The sequence below is a fragment of the Anguilla rostrata genome, chromosome 2, assembly GCF_018555375.3.
Source record: "Anguilla rostrata isolate EN2019 chromosome 2, ASM1855537v3, whole genome shotgun sequence".
In the NCBI taxonomy this organism is placed as follows: Eukaryota; Metazoa; Chordata; class Actinopteri; order Anguilliformes; family Anguillidae; genus Anguilla; species Anguilla rostrata.
This window is the reverse complement of record NC_057934.1, coordinates 28,724,855-28,737,084: the sequence shown is the minus strand read 5'-3', so window position 1 is coordinate 28,737,084 and position 12,230 is coordinate 28,724,855. Positions and strand designations below refer to the sequence as shown.

The 12,230-nt window shown below is 37.3% G+C and overlaps 1 pseudogene; it reads left to right on the top strand.

Moving 5' to 3' along the window:
• LOC135242664 (E3 ubiquitin-protein ligase BRE1B-like) overlaps positions 1–12,230 on the top strand; it is a 37,487-nt pseudogene that overhangs the window by 16,222 nt on the left and 9,035 nt on the right.

The following is a 12,230-nucleotide window of genomic DNA, read 5'->3' as shown; positions in this document are numbered from 1 at the left end:
CAATATGTTCACATTTCATAAATAAAGTCAGATATAAGATTTTACAGCCATAGGAAGCTTCGGGTTGGCCAGCATAGCCTGGGGTGAGAGGCAGGAACTGGAGGGCTTAGCCATCTGGTAAAATGGACTGCATTTATATAGGGGCTTTTATCAAAGCGCTTTACAGTTTATGCCTCTCATTCGCCAGAGCAGTTAGGGGTTAGGTGTCTTGCTCAAGGACACTCGACACACCCAGGGCGGGGTTTGAACCGGCAGCCCTCCGACTGCCAGACAATCGGTCTTACCTCCTGAGCTATGTTCGCCCCTGATGTGTGAATGTATGCTGTGTGTCAGAGGGGGGGTCCGTTTCCCCCACCCCTCCTCTTTTTACTAGTTAAAGTATGCAGCTTTCTTTGAGTTAAGTCAGTTTTGGGCACTTGGACAGAAGTTCTTGGTTGGAAGTGGGCATCTACATCGATTGGGGTGGTGTTTTAGATTATTCTGCCCTCTTTGGTTTTGCATTTTTGATTGCTTTGGGACAAATAAGCTATGGTTCTATATCTTCTTTCATACAAGTGTGACTGCCCATGTCTGTATCCTTTGTTAAGCGTTTTAAGGTAGTTGAACGCGTCTTTATATAGACATGAATATTTATTGTAACTTAATACATTTCTTAATTTTCATCTGGTTGTGAGTTGTATATTTTGTTTAAAAGGTTGTCCAACAGTTTGCTCTGCCTACAACAAAATTGGCGATTTAATTGATCATTTATATTTTTGATAATAATGACCAAATTAAATCAAATAAATATATTTTACATGTTGGGTAAGTGAGGTGTATGTACTCACTGATTTGATGCCCATCCAGGATTATCAGCAACTTGTTAAATTAGAACTCCTAGGTGCGACTTGTGTACCCTTCTGTCCTTCCCGTTTTTGTTATTTTGTCTGAGATCCACTTTTTGTGTTTATAAGGTTTATAAGGCATTTTGATATGCTTAGCTGTAGGTAGGACTGCTCTTTGCTGTTTTCCTAATTAGATCACTGACCTTATGTGGAATTGAGATGGAGAACTAGGTAAAAATTGTGACATATTGGAACAGTTGACAGTGGAGAATAGCATGCAGAGGCATATTTCAGCAATCTTTGCACATCAGAAAATAACAGTAGTACAAGAGAAATAGAGACAAATGGTGAAATTGAGTAGTTGAAACAATATGCTTTCATCAGAATGGGCATGTAGGTGAAGTTTGACATGATTACATTACATTACAGGCATTTAGCAGACGCTCTTATCAGGCGACTTGCAAACTTTTTACTTAGCCTTTACATTGATCATTTACGCTGGATTTTCAGAAGCAATCAGGTTAATTTCCTTGCTCAATGTCACTGGCTTTCGAACCTCGACCTTTGGTTACAAGCCAGTTCCTTACACTGTGCCACCTCGTCCTCCATGATCACAGACTTACTGAGCGGCATATAAAACAGACTGTATGGGGAAGGTAATAATTTATATAGTTGTTCAAGGACGTTAAATTGCATAGGAAAACTGTTGTCTTTTCTCATGTAGACTACTAGGTTAGGGGTCCAAGCAGCGGCTGGTGGAACCTATTGTATCTGTTAATTATTAGGTATTAGTTCCTTAGGCAAACACATGCAAACATATTCCCAGCAATCTTTGCACATCAGAAAATAACATAGTAAAAGGAAATAGAGACAAATGGTGAAATTGTAGTTGAACATATGCTTTCATCAGAATGGGCATGTGGTGAAGTTTGACATGATTACATTACAGGCATTTAGCGGCCTTTTTCCCAGGCGGAAAAAATTTTCAAAATCTTTGATGGCAGTAGCAACTAAGGTTGCCAAGTGAGGTGACTCCTTTCACTCAGTTTGATACAGCATAGCTTTGACTCGTTCCCTTCATAGCAATAGGTGTTCAATTTGAAATATTTTTTAAGTAGATGCTGTTTTTTTTAAAAATATCTGTTTTTAAATCTATTTAAGGTGAATGACCTGTTTGAAGATCATTTTTTTAAAACGGTTTCTTTTTTGAAATATATTTAATATTTTCTTTTAAAGTATGTTGAAGAGGCTTCAACTTAGGTTGTTAATAAACCATGAATTGTGAGGTCAACCTTTGTGGACATTCGTTTCTGATCTATTAAAGGTAATTTCAATTCGTTAGGTACAGTTTGAATCAGCTTTTTTTTGTTTCAAGTATCATTTCAGTATTAGTGTTGTGATACTAAACCTGGTATCAGTATCAAAGTCAAAATTTTGGTATCGTGACAACACTAGTGTGACACCTTTTTAGTTGCGGCGCAGAAACTGCAGCTGTACATGCATCGCGCCATCTAAGTGTTACGACATGCCATCTAAGTGTTACAACATAGTAAAGGCCTTTACAGGAGCGGCCAGGACACAACCATGGTGAGCGCAGTAAGTCATCAGACAGCATGTCTTAGCACAAATTTGCCATAAGTCATCAATATTTTACTCGTCAGACATATATTCCAATCCATTGCTCATCATGATATTCAGTAGATATGTTGGGTGAAGCTATATGACCCTGAGGACAAAGCCATTTAAAATGCCCCATAGGGGCGCGATAGTCCAATGCTTGGACCCCTCCAACGCCGCTTGGGCTTTAATTGTAATTATGATTGAGTCATGTTTTTAAATGGAATGTTTTTAATGGGATGTTGTAGACAGTCCATACGTTCTAATTGTTTGTATGTGGGTAGATAGAGAACAGGGCGAGGTAACATGAATGTAGAAATGTGGTGTTTGCTGTTAAGAGCGTTTTTTTACAGTAGCCAAGTGAAGAAATATAGTTAGTAGAAGCATACAGTGGTCAGCTGGTGTAACTTCAAGAAAATCACTAAATGTGTCGTCATGAAATGCATATGATTGCCCATGAGTGACTCTTGGTAAACACATGCATTGCGATTCTCATATTTTGATAAATGCAAAAAACAATAGACTATTATTAGTTAGCAATATAAGTATGAGAAAATTAAGGATTTGCCTGTCGGCGAGGTGGGATTCAATCTTCCGACCTTGTACTACCCACATTCAATGACATTACCAGTCAGCTACCATCAAGTAGCTGTCAGGTGTGACTTTTCTTCAAATGTGTCCGTGGTTTTAAGGAAGACAGGCCAGTATGCACGCAGGCTCCATTTGTATCCATATGGCCTTGCTAAATTGTGCGATTAACTGAGCTTTTAGATGGTATGTCATAATACAGTCTATACGTTCAGTGAAAAAAATGAGGTAAATGTGGTGCAAAAGCAATGGTTGAGAAGTAATAGACAATTATTAATGAGCAAATAAGCATGTATAAGAAATGAAAAATTTGCTTCAGGCAAGATTTGCCCCTTACTCAATGATCCATTGACTGCGACATTACCACAGAGCCACAAACTAACTAGCTGAAAGACTGGAAATTTTCTTGGGGAAAAAGAAGTCCATTTTGCGTGTAAGTGAAGAGATTGGCTGGTGTAGGTAAATGTCCAAAGGAAACATATTGTTTGTGGCCTTGCATTAAGATGATGTAATCTGGCAGGAAAAATAAAGGAGACAATGCAAAATCCCCTTAGTTGGAGGCTTTATTGTGCAGGAGTGTTTGTGAATTCTGTCTTTTGAAATGGGGTCAGTCTTTTGAAATTGGGTCAGAAGGTACAGAATTAATGTTTTTAAGTTCTGTGGTCATTGTTGTTATTTCTGTGAAATCCTGAAAAGTGGCAAACTCTTGGTGCTGCGTAGGTATGAGGCATGCCACCGCCAAGGCGTAACTTGGCAGGATGGCATACCTGCCATCCCAAAAGTATTTAAAGGAGTAACATGGGGGTTTTTCACACTTTCTCAGGTTTTATGTGCTATTTGCACAAGAGGCATTGAAGAAACAATGAGTAAAGTATTAAATATGTCCGTTATTTATTTTGGAGAATATGCATTTTAAATTTATCGTCCTATTTTCAGGCGGTTGAGAATGTTATCAACTTAGTGCGTCAAGTACAGTAACCACTCCTTTCCGAGCGCCCCATAAAGAAATCTGACTGGACACACCGTCCTGCTACAAGTGTGCTGTAGGTTTACGTAGCAAACAACAAGGCTGAATCCTTCTGGCTAATTTCTTAGAAACTATACACTCAGATCGCATAGTTTCACTGTGGCCAGCGAATGGGTACGTTTCAGAAAATATATAACTTAAAATGTTTAATTCAATCATCTACTGGGACTTGTGTCGTTTATTGAGGGTGTGAAAGAGAATTCGGTGCAGCTGACTATGTCGAATGTTTTTCAGATTTACCGTTCGATTGAGCAAGTATCATTCAAAGCTTTTTAGGGGTTAAAATCTGTCCGATTGTGCTAGCTACTTCACATTAACCTTGTGCGCGATCAGTAAAGGCTAACAGCACAGCACCACTTATATTGTCACTTCTATCACCACTGTAATAAACTAAAAAAAAGGCGACAAACTACCTTTTCTGTAGAAATGTATTTCGAGCTCACTGCATACACTGCTGGCGCATTCTAAACTACATTTGCCATCCCTAATCAGTCAGATTGCTGTGATAGCTCTTTCCCCTAAATGGATAACTCGTGACCCATAGTTTGTGCCGCTGGCTTACAGGAAAGATAATGCAAATATTTGACTAACGTTAGGTTCATTATTAGAGCGCCTTTTAAGGACTATTGGACAATCTCTGGTTGGTCGTATTCATTTATAGCTAGCTAGCTAATGTTCGCTAGCTATGTGTTTCTTTCATAATGTAATGTTATCGATAACGTTAGCTAGCTAGTTTGCTTTCATAGGACGTTATAGTTGTGGTTTTATCTTAACTGGCAAAAATTATTATTGGATATAAGTCAACATCCTTAGCTCTGGATCTTTATATACTAAGTTAGCTAGCTTGTGAAAATTCAGTGTCCCAAGATAAGCGCGTGTCATGGAGGTAGCTATGGGGCAGGCACGGTCTGTCAATCGTAGCTAACTGACAGTTCTCATTACCACCTTGAACAGTTTGGGTGAACTTTTATAATTGAATTTAGGCTGAAAAATACGTTTTAAAATGCATTTAAATGACTGAATAATAAAAAAATTATGCACATTTGTTTTATTGTTGCTAAAGACAACTAGAAGTGTCCCTTCAACCACCATGTTACTCCTTTAAAAACTTATAAAAATGTTTTTTCTTCTAAAAAAAAAAACAGATGAAAAGGAATGAAATGGATAAAAATGTAATCGTATATTGTGATCGATAAGATTAGGTGTAAGAAACTGATTTTACCCCCGTGCCGTGTTCATATTTCAGGTGGATGCCCAGCTGCTAGTTGTCAAAAACTGGAGGAGAAGGAGGAGTACTCCAGAGCTCTCTGGCAGCATTGGAAAAAGAACTTGGACTCCGGACACAAGCATAGAACTCAACAAGAGGAAGGTAAAATGAGCTGCCACTTATTGTTCTTAAGATTTTAAATGAATTTTAATTTTATTTTTGTGGGGGCGGAGGTATATATGGTTTTATGTTGATTGGAATTTTTAGAGTTATGCACGGTTTATTCTCAATGAGAAGAATGTTGTTTTGCGTGTTCTTGGGGAAACTTCTCCCTTGTGGAACCATGTTTGGATCAGTGAAGTAACACCCTAAGGACCACTTTCCAATTGAAAAAGGGTTTATTACGATGCACAAGGAGACTTGCCAGAGTGCCACGCAAGCATTCCGTCCGAATCTCAATGAGACAGCCACAAGTGAGGGGTTTTAAATGTTATGTTGACAGTTGTGGTTATTGCCTAGTGTGAACATTCCCAGGTAGAAATATACATTGAGGCGTCCAGGGACACCCAGTTGGTCTGCTGCCGCTGACACCACTTTGATCTGTGGCTGTGCGTATCCTTACAAACCATGAATGAACTCTATATGTGGCCATCTGTCTCTAACAATGGGAAGATGTTACAGAGTGTGTGGTTGTATGTGTGGGAGTGTGTATTGAGCATGAAGTTAAGACACAGAAAGCAACTTAATTGTTCAAACCTATCATTGTCCATGTTTGGTTTCTCATGAACAGACCAGTTTTGCAGTTTTCAGTTTTAATAAATAATTGACTAGCCTAATCTTTCAAATTAGGACTTTTTTAAATTATGTTCTGTTTTCAGGATATAATTAAATAGGCCTCAGGGTTTTTTCTCATCATCCCCGCCATGATGCTGTGCCATGAAGATTTAGGCGTCACGGTAACATAAATCCCACCCGAAGTGAATAATGCTGAATTTAAAAGGGGATCACTTACAACACTAAGTACGACCACTACAATGGTATCATTCTGGTAGTCGTATTTTAAAAGTGTTATTTTTATAAAATGTATAAACAAAGTATCATAATTGTATTAGCCCTTGATAATTAATGAAACAATCAGTGTTGGCAGTGTCCTCAGGCGTTTGGTCCCCATGCACTGTATGTGGAATATACTGCTTAGTTTTAAATAAAAACATTCAACTTATTGGAGTGCTCTGCACATGAATTTACTTGTAAAGTGTTCATTTATTAAATGAATACACCTAGCTTACCGCTAGAAGAAGAAAAAAACTATTGAATTTGTCACTGTCTTAACGTAAACTCGTTTGTCCTTGATAAAAGTCGGATGAATAATTCGATAGTGGAACATTTAAACATTTGGATTTTCAACATTATCTTATAAAGGTAATCCATGTTAAAGGTAAAACACATTGACTCTACTTGCACCTTTTGAGGGCTCAGTAGAAATCGACTCTTCCACTGCAAACTGCGGCAGATATCATTCCGTCCATCATTGCATTGAAACATCTCCTAAGATAAAGTGCTGGCACAAAATCATGGTGTTGAAACCGTCAAAGCACACTCTTCTGGAAGCAGTCGAAAAGATTCAGTCAGACTGAATCAGAGCTCCCTGAAAATATGACAACAATATAACAATGCTTTTATTAATAAAAATAATAATAATAATAATAATAATAATAATAATAATAATAATAATGAAAGTATCTGAATGTACCTATAGAGCAAATAAACATTTTTTTGTTTTTATCTGTTTCTTTTATATATATATTTTTTTTACTTTTAAAGTCTGCTATCGGAATTGGCTGACTTGGCTTTCAAATCGGCAACCAGAATCGATCATAAAAATTCATGGTGGTGCACCTGATTTCAATTAGTAATTGAAATCATTTGCCTAATTCAATTGGAAGTCTTTTTTATCTAAATTAAACAGCAGAACAAACAAGTTTTTCCACTTGCAAAATGAAAGGCCAATAAACATGGTGAACATGGTACAAAATCTTGCCATTTCATTTTGGCTATTATTTAACAAACTGGACAGCCCCTTTAAGCCCCGGTGGCTGTGCTGCTGCAGTCACCTGCTCATTTGGTCACAGTGACATGATGGGTTCGATGTCTGATCTAAAAGCTTAGTATGTATAGGCCTAATACTTCGGAGAGCAAACGCATTGCAAAACTTGCAATTAAGCAATACAAATCTTTAATGTCATATAGTCTCTTTTTGTTCTTTTTGTTGTGCGGTTCTCTTGTTTATATCTTGCCTGACTAGCACCTTGTGATAACTCACAGTTTTCAATTTTCATGTATACATGCATACATACAGTATATATTGAATTGTTTACTGAATTACTTAGAAGTAATGCGATCAATAGCTGTGAATTTTGCTACAAGAATGTACCTTTTCTGTTACAATAAGTCACATTAAGTTTGAGGTGACCATAAACTGTTTGTGTACAGTTTAAACAAATGCTAACATAGTCTGAAATCACAACTGCGATTGTATGTGCAGGACAGCTTTAATACTGGTGTGGTACAATTTTAACAACAAATAACTGTAAATTGTTAATATTTGCGGTATTTACAGGACAAAACACCGTTGGTTCAAAATGACATACTGTGCATGCGCCTGAAAAAAGACACGCAATACTCTATTTCAAGACAACTTGCCACTGAATGTTTTAATTTTGAGTTTAACTTAGATTTTGAAGTTGTTATGCCAACTAAAATTCGATAGTTGTTTGTTCAGATCTTCAATTTTTTTTACAAAACTTAAAATGGAATTTTAAGTTTTCTAACAAGAGAAATGCAAGCTTTCTGATATAAGTTTTCAGGCAGAAATTGAACTAAATATTTAAAATGCTAGAGTTAAGCTTGTTTGCCAAAAATGGTGCATATGTGGGATTAAATGAGTAGTGGTTTAAATACAATTATATATATATAATTAAAGCCCCAAGCGGCGTTGGGAGGGTCAAGCATTGGCACTATCGCGCCCGCCTATGGGGCGATTTTAATGGGTTTGCTTCATGATCATATACCTTCACAACATATCTCTGAATATCATGATGAGCAATGGATTGGAATATGTGTCTGGCGTAGTGAAATATTGATGTCTTATGGCCAAATTTGTGCTAAGACAAAGTCTGATGACTTAGTTGGGCACCATGGATGTGTCCCGGCCGCTTCCCGTAAAGGCCTTTACTATGTTGTAACACTTAGATGGCATGTTCTTAGATGGCGGGGTGTATGTACAGCTGCAGTGTTTCTGCGCGCAACTAAAGGCGTCACACTAGTTTGTCACGATACCAAAATTTTGACTTTGATACTAATACCAGGTTTAGTATCATGATGCTCGATACTGAAATGATCTTGGAAACTTAAGCGATGCTGATTCGATGCCAAATTACCTAACAATACTGAAATTACCTTAATAGATCAAACGTAATGTCCACAAGGGTTGACCTCATTTTAATTCATGGTTTATTAACAACCTTTAAGTTGAAATCTTCAACATACTAATAACATAGGCCTATAGTGTTACAACACTAAACATAGAAAAAAAACATCAAATTTATTTCAAAAATTAAACGTTGTAAACTAAATGATCTTTAAAACAGGTCTTTCCCTTTAAATAGATTTAAAACTGCATATTTTAATAACAATATAGCATCTATCTATAATAAAGTATTTCCAAATTGGAACACCTATTGCTACTGAAGTGAACTGGTGAAGCTTGTGCTGTATCAACGAGCTGAGTGCACAAGCGCAAGTCACCTCATGCAACCTTAATTGCTACTGCCATCCTCTAAATCAGTAATGCAAAAGACACATTTCCTAGCTTTACATTTGACACAAAACTAAGCGAGCGTTGGAAAATTCTAATCGAACCGTTTCTCTTTTTAAGTACCAAAAAAGTGCTGAGGTTTGAATACCATGCAACACTACATCAGACACATATTCAATCATTGCTCATCTTAGCAGAGAATGCACATTTCAAGTGCCCCAGAGACAGATAAATAATGACACATAAATTCACATTTCAAATAATAAATAGGGCATTGAGAAAAACGAAACAAAAGCGAAATATCAACGGCACCTGCGTGCTGGCTAAAAGTAGCCTACCGTATTATTTATTTAGACATTGGCAAATAAGAAAAATTTGTTCGCTGACCTATAACGCTATTCCAAAAGCAAATCAGACATGTTATAGCTACATCGTGAGCTTTTACTCTCACCTACTGAATAAATGAATTGTCAATCAAGCTAAATTGTACTAAAAGAGGCGACAACACCGTAAGCAACAGGTGGGGTATTAAGCACAGCTATTTTGAAGGTAGCCTACCCAGGTATCACAAATGCACGTATATTTCACAAACGGATTGTCCAAGACAATATATGACCGCTGAGGCTCAAAGGGACATCTCTACATGTAAAACCAGTGGTAAGATTGTATATTTATTCAATGTTTAGTCCCAGATATTGACTGTAGAATGACATGGTAAAATTTTTAAAAAAACTTTGTCTCGTTTATTTCGTTTATTCAGTGAGCTGCGTTTTCACTGCTGTATTGGCATATTTTAGGGCTAATGTCGGGTTTATCTTGTTGCTACGAGTATTACATTACATTACAGGCATTTGGCAGCGCTCTTATCCAGGCGAGTTAAACTGATTAACACTAACACAAACAAGAACAGCAACAACGCAGTCTATGCTAAAAAAACAAGCAATAGTTAAGGCAGTGCATTAACTAAGTCACCTCGAAACAACTACCTAATTTACAACCCTAAAGCTTACAGTCAATTTAGAGATTAAATTGAGGAATACAATTTCTCTCAGCATAATGGCCATTCAAAGACTAAACGAACTACTCGATATTGTCTTCAAATGGATCCATGCCAAAGAAAAATAATGATTCATCCTCTCAAAAGCTTTTACTAACAAACTTTTAGTAACAAAAACGAAATATCAACTGCCACCCTGCTACCTGCTTCCTACGCTCAGAGTACCGTATTATTTATTTAGACATTGGCAGACTACAGCATAAATTTTGTTTATTTTCAATATTAGTAATTGCAGTGAGAAACTGCAGCTGTAGATACAAAGAGTTTGTTATGGTAGCAGGCAAGCGGACTATATATGTATTACCGTCATTGTTTTATTATACCAGCGTGTTTTCGTGCGTTAGCACAGAAACTCAAAACCTATCAATAAAATGGTTTAGCTATTTCTCAGCATAAGGACAGATTCAAAGCGTAACGAACTCACCCGATATTGTCTTCAAATGGATCCATGCCAAAGAAAAGTCATGATTCATCCGCTCAAAAAGCTTTTACTAACAAACTTTTAGTAACAAAAAACGAAATATCAACTCGCCACCCCTGCTACCTGCTTCCTATGCTCAGAGTACCGTATTATTTATGTAGACATTGGCAGACTACAGCATAAATTGCGTCTTTTGTTTATATTCAACATTAGTAATTGCAGTGAGAAACTGCAGCTGTAGATACAAAAAGTTTGTTATGGTAGCCGACGAAGCGGACTATATATGTATTACCCTCATTGTTTTATTATACCAAGCGTGTTTTCGTGCGTTAGACGAAACTCAAAACCTATCAATAAAATGGTTTAGCTATTTCTCAGCATAGACAGATTCAAAGCGTAACGAACTCACCCGATATTGTCTTCAAATGGATCCATGCCAAAGATAAGTAATGATTCATCCTCTCAAAAAACTTTTACGAACAAACTTTTTGTAGCCTAGCATGCACTCTGGCTGGCACTGTCTTCGTTGCTTCCCCCACGTTCAGACCCTCCCTCACTGATAAAAACTAGACCCTACGGTGGGATTCTTGGTCGCCATGGATGTCTTCTGCCGCTTCCGAAAGAAGTTTACTAGATTGTAACACTTTAGATTTGGGGTAAAGCTCTTCCACCCAACTAATAAAAAAATCCCAAAAGGCGGGCAAACAATATGGCGGACATAGGTGGTCCCAATAGCAAAATGAGCACATTCAGATGATTTGGGCCATGAAGTTTTGTGTTGATCTGACTTATGGTGTGGGGGTTCTGGCCTTTTTTTAATATGACCCTTTTTTATAGCGCCACCTTCCGACATAGGTGATTTGTAGTGCTTGGTGTGGGGCCATGGCCCACCACCAAATTTGGTTGTCTACAACTTATGGTTGCTGAGCCTCAGACATTTGAGCGGAGAAAAAAAAAAAAATAATAATCCAACAGATACAATGAGGGTTTCCCCCAGCCGCTGCTTGGACCCCCAATTTTATTTTGTCTTTTAGTCATTTCAGTAGGGAAAATAAAGATGGCATTTGAAATCTTGATTTTCTGTAGGGGGTTCGACATTTGTTGGTATTACTTACGATTTGTGAAGGTGGACACCCCTTCAATCCTTTTCGTGCATGTTCTATTTAACTTATTTATGTAGGTTGACATCACGCTGCGTGTGGAACTTGCTCTTTTGTTGTTTGCAATGTCATGAGTAAGTAATGCTATAACCTATCGTTTGGACCCCGGAGATGAATGATCAAAATGATGTATTTATAACGTGATGAAACCAATCCTGCTCAGTTCCCGTTACGCCATGCCATTGTTATGAATCAGTGATAGACTTGTGCATTTCTTTCATCTGAGCAACACTGAATCATTTTACTACGTGAATGGGATCTTTACATTGTATGATATGAACCTAGTTTTATTTTTTTAATGAAACCAATGCTCTTGTCATTATTTCTTAGTTATAGCATAGGGGGTTTAATAATTGGATACAGGTTTTAAAGGGGAAAATTTAAAAAGGACCTGTAATAAACTTTTAGCCAATGTTTTAATTCTGATGGGGAAAATTTGAACTAAAGAACATCTTGAAAAAAACTGATTGGATTCCCGGGTTTACACCGAGACTTTGAAATTGGCAGTACAT